General features: G+C 35.3%; 1 protein-coding gene and 1 pseudogene across 5 annotated transcripts in view; one reads left to right on the top strand and one right to left on the bottom strand.

Moving 5' to 3' along the window:
• EEA1 (early endosome antigen 1) overlaps window positions 1-13,711 on the top strand; it is a 131,667-nt gene that overhangs the window by 15,932 nt on the left and 102,024 nt on the right. The gene's annotated exons all lie outside the window — the stretch shown is intronic.
• LOC309829569 (large ribosomal subunit protein eL34-like) lies at window positions 3,733-4,079 on the bottom strand (annotated as a pseudogene). The gene has a single exon. The product of its transcript is annotated as a large ribosomal subunit protein eL34-like (transcript).

The following is a 13,711-nucleotide window of genomic DNA, read 5'->3' as shown; positions in this document are numbered from 1 at the left end:
AGCCTAAACGTGCTTAAAATATGTGAATCAATTTTAATTACATGTTAGATATTTAAAAAGTGTTAGATATTAAAGTCTTTTATTCTTTCACTTAATATTGAGTTAATTGTATGATGTCTATAAACCCAATTTAGTTGCTAGTAACTTATCTATAATTAGTTTTGATTGTCTCAGTCTCTTATTGACTAGGCTGCCTTTTTTTCTGACTTCACTGCTTTCATATACCTATTAATAACCACTAACTAAATTTTAGAGTTTTGAAAGTATGCATAAGAAAGCTAAGCATATATAAAAATTGGAAATATATTTGACTTTGTTTCTATGGGCATGCTTTTAAGTTAGCCAGTTTAAGGCCCACATGAATCATGGAATGAGAATTTTGGAGCTAGAAAGACCCATGATCTTGTCATGTCCCTGTAGTTTGTCATTGAAGAAGTTGAGATTAGAGAAATTAAGTGTCTTGATGGGTATCAGAGAGATGGCCAAGAAATATTTGAGACAGTAGAGAGGATATTGAATTAGGACTTGGAAACCTAAGTTTTAATTGCAACTCTATCGTTAGATAGCATGATGTCAGGTAAGCCAGTTGTACTTTCTAGGGCTTTTTTCGTTTCGTACTTTTTTCGTACTTTTTTCGTTTCCTCATCTATGGAGTGTTACAGTTGGAACATGATTTCTGAGATGTTTTCCAGCTTTTAAATTTTGATTCTAGGTCTTTTTTTTATGAGTGCACTTAGTAATAATGTAAGTATCTACTACATATAGTATATCTAACAAATGCCAGGCACCGATTTAAACGTTGTATGCATACTATTTCATTTAATCCTCCCAACAGTTCTTTGAGGCTGACATTAGTTCCACTTTACAAATAGGAATTTGGGGCTTCCAGAGGTTAAGTACTTTTACAAAGCTTCTAAGTGGGTAAACTGGAAGCTGAATGCAGGTCTGTGTGACTCCAACTACTGTTTTATGAATCAGTATTCCTAGATTTAGATGTACTTTTGTTTTGGGGACGCTTGACATGCCCTACTGAAAACAAGAGCCAATTGCATTTAGATAAGTATATGCTTCTCACCCCCCTTCTCTGGCATACTGTATTGTATGTATCGTAATCTATGTCACTAGGTTAGGCAGGGAAGGCTTAGGATGCGGAAGTATATTGTGTGCTGGCACTTGAGAAATTTTGGAGTAGGCTGGAATCAGGTGCAACGGGGGAATATAGCCTCTTAGAGACACCTTAGAAAGACGAATAGGAATTGCACTCAATTCACCATTAGTAATTTAACAACAGGGGTGACTATTTGATGCTTATTAAAGTTGTAGATGGCTCTAGGTTAGGCGGAACTGCTCACATTTAAAAAAATAGGAATTATTTTCAGTTGAAAGCTGATGTAAATGAATTAGTGTTAAATGTGGTATATTTGTAAAGAAGCTTACTATTGTACATGGTTTTATGATGGATACAAAAGCATCTGTGGAGTTACATGGTGGGTCAAGGTCGTACTGCAACAGTCTGAGTAAGTCTTCTACATCAGGATTTGATATAGATTGGGATATATTCGGTTTTAAGAAGAAGGTGGAGAAATGAGAAGGAACTCAGAGGACAAAAAAAAAAAGTAATTACCAAAAATGAGTTGTAAACAAGTTTAAAGTTGTTAGATTTGTAATGGAGATTAGAACAAAGAGTATTAGTGACCATTCTCAAGGTTGAAGATTGAGAGCAAGCAGGAAAGGACTTAAGAGACAAATTTTATATGAAGTTTGAGGCTGACAGGAGTTAAGGATTAGGAGTATAGAAGATATAAAGTGAAAAGTACAAGGTCCTTCCCAGTAATCAGTGCTAATAGTTTCTTGTGTATTTTTCCACAAAGTTTTAATGCATATATCCATTAACATTATACTATATGAATTTGATTTTTTTCACTTAATATAGTTTGGAGAGCTTTCAGTATCAGCACTTTCAGAACTGCCTCTTATTATTTGTTTATTTTTAATAACTACATTATATTTTATTATATGGATTATTAAAATTTAATCATTTCTCTATTGAAGGACATTTAGTTTGTTTCCAGTTTTGCTAATAAATAACACTGCAGTGAGCATGCTTGCTATACATACATAGGTGGTCCTTTAATGAATTTGTCCACTGGGTAATTTCCTAGCAGTGAGTGAGAGAGTATGCATATTTTTTGTATTTAGTTACACTCCCATAAACAATGTTTGAGATTGTTGGTTTTGCAATACTCTTTCCACCAATGAGTATTGTCAAAGAAAAAAAAAATTTGTGGGCTTCCCTGGTGGCACAGTGGTTGAGAGTCCGCCTGCCGATGCAGGGGACACGGGTTCGTGCCCCGGTCCGGGAAGATCCCACATGCCTCGGAGCAGCTGGGCCCGTGAGCCATGGCCGCTGAGCCTGTGCGTCCGGAGCCTGTGCTCCGCAACGGGAGAGGCCACAGCAGCGAGAGGCCCGCGTACCGCAAAAAAACCCCAAAAAACAGTTTTTTGATTTTACTCAAATACCCTGAAAACCAGATTGGCAGTTTAGTCTTCTAGTCTCTTGTTTAACTTAGAAAGTTAAAAAAGAAACAATGGAAAATAGAATAATGTAAATCTTGGAGTAGTTACATTAATTCTTTTTAATGTAATGAGAAGTATTGTGTGTTAGTTAAACTCAGGGGGTATTTTTATTGTGTCCTTACTAGGAAATTTGATGAATACCTCATTCTTTATAAGGCTCCCATCCTCAGAAAGGTTCCTTTTCTCTCTTGTGGAGAAGATATGACATTATATTTACTGTATCTAATTGTGTCTATTGCTGCATAATAAACCATCCCCAAACTTTGGCTTTGGCTTTGGCTTAAAACCACCATCATTTTATTTGCTCTAGATTCTCTAGATCAACAGTTTTGGCTAGGCTAATCTGAATGGTTCTTCTGCTGGTCTCTCTTGGAGTTACTAATACAGCTGGAGTTATCTGTTGGTTTGATTGGGGTGATAGTCTAACAGCCTCTCTCATATTGTTGATAATATTCCTTGGGTCACATGTGTCCAAGGTTAGCCTGGGCTTGTGTGGTGACAGAAGAGTTTCCAGCAATGAGGGAGCATATCCCATTGTGCACTCTACTTGTATGTTATTTGCTACTCTGCCATCAGCCAAGGCAAGTCTCATTGCCAGAGCCCATGTGGGAGAGGATTACACAGGAGAATTGCAAGGGCATTAAAACATAGGTGTGATTCATTGAGAGTCATTACTGTAACAATCTACCACCACTTTCTTCTTCCTTGTATTGGTAAGTGTTACAAGAGAAGTATAAATAAGAGATATAACAGTTTAAAGTAGAGAAAGATTTCTTGTCTAAGGAAAGGTTTTATTGATGTCACTTAAGTTAGAAAGACTGATTCCATCAACAGTTGCAGACTGTTGATTTTCCAGATTTTTAATTTCTTCTACATATATTAACTGACATTTTTCTGTAAAGAACTTTTCAGTTTAAACCAGGACGATTTGGTTGCCATGAATTTCAGAGTATACTGGATGGTCAGGATAAATGCTTAATTCTTTTTCTTTAATTATGAATTTTCAGAATAAGAATCGATACACTACTCTAGTAGTGATCAATGAGGCTTGCTTATTTGTCTTTTGACTTTCTCTTTCCTTGAGGAAAGAGAACTCATGGATTTTTTTTTTTTTTGCCTTTTAATTTTTTAATTACTCAGAAAAACTTCATTTTTTTATTTAGCTTTCTGACTCTGTGCTTGTGCTTTCAACACTTTCACAGCAATTTTATGTTCCTCAGTAAGGAAAGCGTGCTTGTTCCTGTCACGGACACATTTAAAACACACATGGAACCACCATAGGCCTGGCTGATAAGTTTTTTCGTTTTAGACAACCTTGTAAGAGCTTTAGGTCTCACAGCACAAACTCCTCAAAGTTGGCCTGGGCACACGCCACATGTGGATTTTGGTGCTTTGCCAACCTTCTTGGTATAAAGGTAAACACCAGGGGTTTGGGACAGCCTGGTTTTGTTAGAGGCTGTTTTGTAGGATAGCCTACGATGGTGTCTCAAACACTGGACCATCCTGAATGCCTCTAGGTACCATCCCCGGAAGAGGAAGAAGCACTCATGGATTTTTAAATATATTTCATGAACTCAAGGATTTATATATATTTAGTGGGTTTCAGTCAATTGAAGTCAGTGTGGTTTTTTGGTATGCAAATTGTCCCAGCTTTACCTAGTAGAAGTGCCTTCAAGGTGACTTTTGTCATTTTGACAGGACCCTGTTAGTGTTTGATAACTTCCTTGCTTTTTGGCACAACATGTGCCAGGTTCATCTAGTAAAATTTCTCCTCCAGGCTGGAATCATCCATTTCTCCAAAGAGTCCTGGTTCCTTTTAATGGGGAATGCTATTTAAATACCACTGTCTGGGCACTTAGGGTTCTCATTGCTTCTGTGTTGTCATTGCTTTTAAGCATTTAAGATAAGAACTAGGATATATATATATATATATATATATATATATATATATATACACACACACACACACACACACACACACACACACACGTACATATGGACAGATTTAAAAAGCAAAACAACATGAGTTCAAATTAAAGTATTTTTTCCTTCTTTGAGTTTGTATTTTGAAATTTTATACTGAACATCTTGGCTCTTAACGTTAACATAATTATTTTTTCCTAAAAATATATATAACATAGCTTTAAAATAACAATACTAATATTACTGTTAATAAGCTTACTGAATCAGTTTTACTAATTTTTTTTAGCAATTCTTTTTGTCCTTATACTATAGCTCGCTAAGGCTATAAAGTCAAAACATTGTGTTCTTAAAACACTTGAAATAATTATATTCTTTGTGTGGCTGTAGCATTAACTTGAGATTCAGTTGGGTTTAAAATTTAAAAAAAAATTAAAAATTGTAACATGAAATTTAGCATTTTTATCATTTTAAAGTATAAAGTTTAGTGGCATTAAGTACATTCATATTGTTGTGCAACCATTACAACTATCTATTTCCAGAATGTTTTTATCATTCCCAAACTGAAATTCTGTACCATTAAACAACTCCTTATTCCCCCTATCCCAGCCTTTGGCAACCACTGTTTTGCTTTCTGTCTCTATGAATTTGATTATTCTAGGTGCTCATATTAGTGGAGTCATACATATTGGTCCTTCTGTGTCTGGCTTATTTCACTTAGACTAATGCTTCCTGGGTTCATCCATGTTGTAGCATGTATTAGAATTTCCTTCCTTTGAAAGGCTGAATAATATTCTACTGTATGCATATACCACATTTTGTTTATCCATACATCTATTGGTAGACATTTGGGTCGTTTCCACCCTTTAGCTATTGTGAATGCTGCGATGAACATTGGTGTACAGATATCAATTCGAGTTCAGTTAGACTTTAGCTGAGGTTTTAAATAAATGAGGATTATTATTAACTAAGCTAGAGAACATAGGAGGAAAAGAAAACTTTTTCCCTGGGGTGGTAAAGGGTTGAGATACGTGGTTTGATTTTGGAAATGATTCATTTGAGGTGCTTTGGGAAATCAATTAGTCTCTCTTTTATAGTCCAGGTGAGAGATGATGACGTCTTGAACTGAGTTAATGGCAAAGGAGATGAAGAAAGGATAGATTCAAAATTTATGTAGGTGATTCAATTAACTTGGTGATTGGATGTGAAGGTTGAGAAAGAGGGGAGTTAAGGATAATGCTTTGGATTTAAACAAGATGGGTATGTGATGTTTCTGTAAGTTTAGGTAGAGAATGCAGATGGATAAAAGGTTTATGAGAACAGATAATGAATTTGGTTTTGAATAAAATGACTGTAGTGTGCTTTCACGGCACTCTGGTAGTGATATTTAGCAGGAAAGGAAAATATGAATTTGAAGTTCAGCAGAGATCTGGATTAGATTTAGAATTTTATTTTTGTCTGCATTGGGGGATAAGTAAAGTTAAGGGAATAAGTGAGATCACCTAACAGTGTATGGTAAGCTAAGAGGTTGAACATGAAAATTCCCTGGAAGCCCTGGAATACTTTCCATGAAATAAGAAAATTGTCATTTGCAAATATACCTTTTCAGTTCATCTGTATGTGCAAAGTTCTTAGTTCTTAATAGTAAGAAAGAGGTAGTGAGGGCCCTAAGAAATCTTTGATTATTCATTTATAGTGCAAGGATCAGGTAATGTATTTAAAGCACCCTTCTTTTTTTTTTTTTTTTTTGATAGATTTATTTGTTTTATTTTTGGCTGCATTGGGTCTTCATTGTTGTGCGCGGGCTTTCTCTAGTCGCAGCGAGTGGAGCCTACTTTTCATTGTGGTGTGTGGGCTTCTCATCGCTGTGGCTTCTCTTTTTGCGGAGCGCGGGCTCTAGGTGCGCCTGCTTCAGTATTTGTGGCACGTGGGCTCAGTAGTTGGGGCTTGTGGGCTCCAGAGTGCAGGCTCAGTAGTTGTGGCATGCAGGCTTAGTTGCTCCAGGGCATGTGGAGTCTTCCCAGACCAGGGCTCAAACCCATGTCCCCTGCATTGGCAGGCGGATTCTTAACCACTGTGCCACCAGGGAAGTCCCCAAAACACCCTTCTTAAGGTCTGAATATAATAAATGGCTTTTCAAACTTCTTGAATTTGTGAAAATTTTCCTAATTGGTCTTTATGGTGGGAGGAGGGTGAAACAGTGACAAAATCAATGCTGAAAGTTACATTTTATAAGAAATCCTTGTCGATGTCTTGTAAGTCTCCAAGGTTTTGAGGTTGTATGTCATTTAATTTCTAATACTTGTATCCTTTCCAGTTTCAGAAATAATTTTGCTAAGTATAAGGTGTGTTTAGTATCTTACAACAATTTTTTTCAAAGATTTTCGTAAAAGCAATATTTTATTTCTAGTCAACTCACCTTTTTCTGGCAATTAATGTGTTACTAACTCAGCTTCTGCTGGTTTGCCTTGTTCCCTTTCGAGTTTCAGCTAGAGTGGTATGGGTTGTGCATTTGCTTATTAAGCATTTACTACATCTCTTCTGTGTGCAAAGACTAGTTATCCTTTTAGTTGGTTTTAGTGCTTTGAAGATAGGTATGATTTAGAGATGAGGTTCTTTATTTTTAGTAGCAGTTAGGTTGTAAAACTGAGTTATGTTCTCAATGAAATTATTGCTCTCTTCCTGCTTGACCTTCTCTGTAGTGAAGTCATATGTAGGGGGAGAGTTATATGTAGGGAGAATATGTTGAGTTTGGAAGCTCTGACTCAGTATATCACCAGATATTAGAAAAACTTTTGTTATTCATCTATAAAATAGGTGTTTTTTATATGCTGCTAGATGTTTGTTTTGATTGTTTTTCTTTGCTATTAGATTTTCAGTCATAATTGGAAGACATAGCTATTGGTTGCTTTGGATTACAGCAGTGTAGTTATGATTCTTACAAGTAGATTTTTAAAGTTGTATTTAATAAACTAGTCTGAAATAGATAAAATGCATTTTAAAGAAACTTCATGTTGTTAAAACTTCTTTGATAGTGATACTACCTTTCAAGGTATTGCGTACAGTGAATAGTAACTTTTTTTTCCCCAGTTAAGTGCTGTTCTTTCTGCAAAAACTTGTATGTGATTTTTGAAAGTAGTTTTTGGAGAGATTAATGCTGCTTTATGTTGATCTTATAGTTGTTGGTAGTAGGAATGTATTTTTATATTATCAACAACCTAAGGTAGCCAAATATATTGCAGGCATCTATTCTTATTTGGTTGAAATAAATACTTTGAATACCATATAACCTTTTTCCCCCATGTTTTCAAATTTTGATCTGTTTGGCTGACACCACTAAGCATTAATGATAGGTGTTTGATAACTCTAATCATTTGGATCTTTTGCTAGCCCAAATATTTTTTAATTAAAAAAATCTGAAAATTAAAAAAAAATATGACCACACTAATAAAAATTTTTGAGAGGAGATGGGTAGGTGGTTAACTAAATCATCAGCACAAATCTTATCCTTTCAGCAACATAGAGGCAAAGTAGTAATAACAAAAATAGCCCTGACGTAAAACACATCAGTCTTCTGTGACCTTTCAATCTGTGTTTATATCTTTGCATAACTGAAATCATAATATATCCAAACTTCGTATTTTGCCTGTCTTACAAATTCAACATTATATCACATGTGTTATAATTTCTTTGCACAATCTTCACCCTTGTCACTTTTAAAAACAATTTAAAAAATTAAAAAAATTTTTTGGCTGTGCAGCGTGGTATGCGGGACCCTAGTTTCTTCACCAGGGATTGAACCTATGCCCCCTGCAGTGGAAGTGTGGAGTCTTAACCACTGGACTGACAGGGAAGTCCCCCACCCTTGTCATTTTTAATTGTCAGTTTTGTTGAGTTGGGTATGTCACAATTTAGTTAACCTGTTCTTTGTTTTAAACATAGTTTGCTTGTAATTTTTCACTTAAAATTTTTAAGAATTATATGTTTCAGATGTATAGCATTATGATTTGACATCTGTGTACACTACAGAGTGATCACCACCACAAGTCTAGTTGCTACCCATCACCACACAGTTGACCCCCTTTATCCATTTTGCCCACTTCCCAACTCCCTTTCCTTCTGGTAACCACTAATCTGTTCTCTGTATCTATGAGTTTGTTTTAGTTTTATTTTATTTGTTCATTTTTTTTTTTTTTAAGATTCTGTGTATGAGCAAAATCATATGGTATTTGTTTTTCTCTGTCTGACTTATTTCATTTAGCATAATACCTTCAAGGTCCATCCATGTGGTCACAAAAGGCAGAATTTCATTCTTTTTTTATGGCTGAGGAGTAGTCCAGTGTGTGTGTGTGTGTGTGTGTGTGTGTGTATGTATGTGTATGCCATTTCTTCTTTATCCATTCATCCTTAATGGACACTTAGTTTTTTTTCATATCTTGGCTGTTGTAAATAATGCTGTAATGTATAGGGGTGCATGTATCTTTTTGAATGAGTGGTTTTGTGTTTTGCAGATAAATAGGCAGAAGTGAAACAGCTGGGTCATATGGCAGTTCTAGTCTTAATTTTTTGAGTAACCTCCATACTGTTTTTCATAGTGCCTGCACAATTTATAGTCCCACCACTAGTTCAGGGTTCCTTTTTCTCCACACCCTCTCAAACATTTATTTCTTGTCTTTTCTGACAAGTGTGAGGTGATATCTCATTGTGGTTTTGATTTCCATTTCCCTAATAATTAGTGATCGTGAACATCCTTTCATGTGCCTGTTGGCCGTCTGTGTGTCTTCTTTGGAAAAATGTCTGTTCAGGTCCTCTGCTCATTTTTTGATTTGGTGGTTTTTTTGTTGTTGAGTTGTATGAGATTTTTGTAGATTTCAGATATTAACCCCTTATCCGATATATGACATTTGCAAATGTCTTCTCCCATACAGTAGATTGCCTTTTTGTTTTGATGATGGTTTCCTTTGCTGTACAGAAGCTTTTTAGTTTGATATAATCCCATTTGTTTATTTTTGCTTTTCTTTCACTTGTCTTTGGAGTCAGAGCCATAGAAACATTGCTAAGACGGATATCAATAAATGTTAACCAGACTTATTGTGGTGATCATTTTGCAACATATACAAATACTGAATCATTATGTTGTACACCTGAAACTAATATAATGTTATATGTCAAATATATCTCAAAAATTATAAAAAAACTCAATTAAAAATAAATAATTCATAAAAACAAAAACAAAATAAAACTCACTGCTTAAATGACAAAAAAAAAGACTGATATCAGTGAAGTTTTCTTCCAGAAATTTCATGGTTGCAGGTCTTACATTCAAGTCTTTAATCCATTTTGAGTTACTTGTTTCATTCTTTTGCATGTGGCTGTCCGTTTTCCCCAGCCCCATTATTGAATAGACTATCTTTTCTCTATGGTATATTCTTTGCTCTTTTGTTGTAAATTAATTGTCATATATGTGTAGGTTTACATTTTTGGACTCTCAGTTCTGTTTCATTGATCTGTGTGTCTGTTTTTGTGTCAGTACCGTACTGTCTTATTACTGTAGCATTATAGTATAGTTTGAAATCAGGGAGTGTGATACCTCCAAGCTTTTTTCTTCTTCCTCAAGATTATTTTGACTATTTGGGATTTTTCTGTGGTTCCATACACATTTTAGAATTATTTGTTCTAGTTCTGTGAAATATGCTGTTGGAATTTTGATAGGGATTGCACCAAATCTGTAGATTGCTGTGGGTAGTATGGACATTTTAACAATATTAATTCATCCAATCCATGAACACAGAATATCTTTCCATTTGGTTGTGTCTTCAACTTCATTCATCAGTGTCTTACAGTTTTAACTGTAACAGGTCTTTCACCTCCTTGGTTGAATTTATTCTTAGGTATTTTACTCTTTTTGATGCAGCCATACATGGGATTGTTTTCTTAATTTCTCTTTCTTTTTCTTTTTTGGCTGTGCCATGGCACGCGGGGATCTTAGTTCTCCAACGAGGGATCAAACCCGTGCCCCCTGCAGTGGAAGTGTGGAGTCTTAACCACTGGACTGCCAGGGAAGTCCCTTAACTTCTCTTTGTGATAGTTTGTTGTTGGTGTGGAAATGCCACAGACTTCTGTATGTTGATTTGGTACCCTGTGACTTCACTAAATTCATTTATTATATTATTAGTACTGACATTGTGTGTGTGTGTGTGTGTGTGTGTGTGTGTGTGTATGTGTGTATGTGTAGTCTTTAGGGTTTTCTATATGTATCATGTCATCTGCAAATAGTGACAGTTTTACTTTCTGATTTAGAAACCTGTTATTTCCTTTTTTTTTCTAATTGCTTTGGCTAGGACTTCCAATGCTATGTTGAAAATAAGTGACAATAGTGGGCATCCTTGTCTTGTTTACTGATCTTAGAGGAAAAGCTTTCAGTTTTTCATTGTTTAGTGTGATACTAGCTGTGGATTTGTCATATATGGCCTTTATTATGTTAAGGTATATTTCCTCTCTACCTACTTTGTTGATAATTTTTATCATAAATTGATGTTGAATTTTGTCTGATGCTTTTTCTGCATCTATTGAGATGACCATATAATTTTTATCCTTCATTTTATTAATGTGATGTATCATGTTGATTGATTTGTGGATGTTGAACCATCCTTTCATCCCTGGAATAAATTCTACTTGATCATGGTGTATGCTTCTTTTAATGCATTGTTGGATTCAGTTTGCTAACATTTTGTTGAGGATTTTTGCATCTGTGTTCATCAAGGATATTGGCTTGTAATTTTCTTTTTTTGTGGTCTTCCTTGTCTGCTTTTGGTATCAGGTTAACGCTGGCTTCATAGAATGCGTTTGGAAGCCTTCCCTTCTTTTCAGTTTTTTGAAGAATTTGAGAAGGATAGGTATTAAATCTTTGAATGCTCTAGAATTCGCCAGTAAATCTGTCTGCTCTGGGCTTTGATTTGTTGGGAGATTTTTGATTACTGTTTCAATCTCCTTACTAGTAATTGGTCTATTCAGATTTTTCTATTTCTTCATGATTCAGTCTTAGAAGATTGTATGTTTTAAAAAAATTTTCCATTTCCTTTAGGTTGTCCAATTTGTTGGCATATATTCATAGATCATGAGCCATCCTTTGTATTTCTGTGGTGTTAGTTATAACATCTCCTCTTTCATCTCTGATTTTACTTATTTGAGTCCTCTTTTTTTTCCCTGGTGAGTCTAGCTAAATGTTTGTCAATTTTATTTATCTTTTCAAAGAATCAGCTTTTAGTTTCATTGAACTTGTTTTTTTTCTTTTTTTGGTCTCTGTTTCTGCTCTGATCTTTATTATTTCCTTCCATCTACCAATTTTGGCATTTGTTCTTCTTTTTCTAGTTCCTTTAGGTGTAAGGTTAGATTGTTTATTGGGAATTTCTTGTTTCTTGAGGTAAGACTATATTGAATTTGGTCCATTTACATTTAAGGTAATTATTGATAAGTATGTGCTTATTGCCATTTTGTTAATTGTTTTCTGGCTAATTTTGGAGTTCTCTCTTTTCCTTTGTGTTTTGGTGTGGTTTCTTTTAGTGTTATGTTTAGATTTTCTCACTTTCTTTTGTGTACTTACTATAAGTTTTTTCCTTGTGGTTACTGTGAGGTTCACCTGTAACATTCTATGTAAGTAGTAGCCTGTTTTAAGTTGCTAGCAACTTAAATTAGAAATCATTCCAAAGCTTTATCTTTTTACTCCCTCCCCATGTTTCCTACTTTTGATGACACATTTTACTTCTTTTTATTTTATGCATCCTGTAACTAATTATTGTAATTTTAGTTATTTTTAGTACTTCTGTCTCTTAACCTTTGTGCTTGCTTTATAAGTGATTGATCCTCTGCCTTTATCATACATTTACCTTTAACAGTGAGATTTTTACTTTCATATGTTTTCTTATTATTAACTAGTGCCATTTCTTTTCAGCTTAAAGAAGTCCCATTAATATTTCTTGTTGGGCCAGTTTAGTTGTGATGAATACCTTTAGCTTTTGCTCATCTGGGAAACTCTTTATCTCTTCGTCAATTCTGAATAACTTTGCTGTGTAGAGAATTCTTGGTTGGAAGTTTTTTCTTTCAGCACTTTGAATATGATCTGCCACTCCCTTCTGGCTTGTAAAGGCTCTGCTGAAAAATCTGCTTGTAGAGTTATAGGGTTTTCCTTGTATGTAACAATTTGTTGCTTTTAGGATTCTCTCTTAATCATTTATTTTTTACTGTTTTAATTATAGTGTGTCTTGATGTGTGTCTCTTTGGGTTCATCTTATTTGGAACTCTCTGTGCTTCCTGGACCTGGATGTCTGGGTCCTTCCCCTGATTAAGGATGTTTTCAGCAACTATTTCTTCAAGTAGGTTTTCTGTCCCTTACACTCTTTTCTTTCTGGCACCCCTATAATGCAAATGTTATTCTGCTTGATGTTGCCCCAAAGGTCCCTTAAGGTGTCTTCATTTTTCATCTTTATTTTATTTATTATTTTAAAAAGATATTTATTTATTTGGCTGCGTCGGGTCTTAGTTGTGGCATGTGGGATCTTTTGTTGCGGTGCGGCGGCTTCTCTCTAGTTGTGGTGCGTGGGCTCTGTAGTTGCTGTGCATGGGCTCCAGAATGTGCAGGCTCAGTGGTTGCGGCACGTGGGCTTAGTTGCCCTGTGGCATGTGGGATCTTAGTTCCTCGACCAGGGATTGAACCCGCGTCCCCTGCTTTGGAAGGTGGATTCTTAACCACTGGACCACCAGGGAAGTCCCTGTCTTCACTTTTTAAAATACTTATTTCATTTTCCTGCTCTGTCTGGGTGAGTTCCATTGTTTTATCTTCCTGCTGACTGATTTGTTCTTCTACTTCACCCAGTTTGCTGTAGAACCCCTCTAGCATATTTTTCAGTTCAGTTATAACTTCTGTTTGGTACTTTCATATATTTTCTATCTCTGTTGAAGTTCTCACTGTGCTAAGTTTTTCTTCATCTGAGTTTGTTTAGTGTCTTTATGACCATTACTTTGAACTTTTTATCAGGTAGATTGCTTATCTCTGTTTTATTTAGTTCTTTTTTTGAGGTTCTGACTTACTCTTTTGATTGGAATATCTTCCTCTGTCTCCTCATGTTGCCTAATTCTTTGTGTTTGTTTCTATGTATTAGGTATATCAGCTATCTCTCTTAGTCTTGAAGGAGTGGCTTTATTTAGGAGATGTCGT

This window comes from Grampus griseus, assembly GCF_964374135.1.
Source record: "Grampus griseus genome assembly, chromosome: 11".
NCBI lineage: Eukaryota > Metazoa > Chordata > Mammalia > Artiodactyla > Delphinidae > Grampus > Grampus griseus.
This window is presented reverse-complemented; position numbering and strand designations above follow the sequence as displayed.